Source organism: Sinocyclocheilus rhinocerous, unplaced genomic scaffold (genome assembly GCF_001515625.1).
Source record: "Sinocyclocheilus rhinocerous isolate Xijiao unplaced genomic scaffold, SAMN03320098_v1.1 scaffold3242, whole genome shotgun sequence".
NCBI lineage: Eukaryota > Metazoa > Chordata > Actinopteri > Cypriniformes > Cyprinidae > Sinocyclocheilus > Sinocyclocheilus rhinocerous.
In genome coordinates, this window is record NW_015634074.1 from 32,138 (window position 1) to 32,876 (window position 739).

Here is a 739-nt window from a genome sequence, read left to right on the forward strand (position 1 = left end):
CTTTTAGTCATTACTTTTAGTCAAACTGCAGTTACCAACATTTATTTTGGTAGCTATTTTATATGTAGTCTTCAAACAAAAATAGTCATTAATTCTTCTCTCTTTAGACCAAGTCAGTTAAGCTTATGAGAAATTTGAATCAAGGATTGAATTTGGAAAAACTGGAATAAATGATGACAATTTAAATTTTTTGGTAGAGATAGAATTTAAACAAATTTTTCAGATACAGTAGGTTTACTTAAAAAGTATACATTTATTTAACATCTTTTGTTGGTTAACATTAATGACACAGATAGGTATTTAATTAGGAATGCTGTCCATTTAAGACTGAAGGTATGCATGTAATACAGACACACATTCAGTTTTCACCCACCTGTTTACGTTCACTTAAGCCATAACCGACTATATTTACGTGAGATACTCACACAATAGACATTTGGACTGCTGTGTGTGTATTTGAGCACTGAGAACTGATCGTGCGCTGTATGAGAACTGAAGAAGTGGAGCGTGCGCGAGAGATAGCACCGCTATCAGCACGATTCCGCCAATCCCGCCTTCACTAACTTTAAGTTAATCGACAACAAATTGTGACTCCCAGGAAAAACGAGACGTCTGGTCACCCTATCCCTAACCCTTCGGGTGCTGAGGCCATTGTTTCAGATCGCTAGTTCGCATTTTGGTAGTCTCAGCCTCAGACGTCACGCCCACGGACCGTTGGCTAAACGTCTGATGCATATGG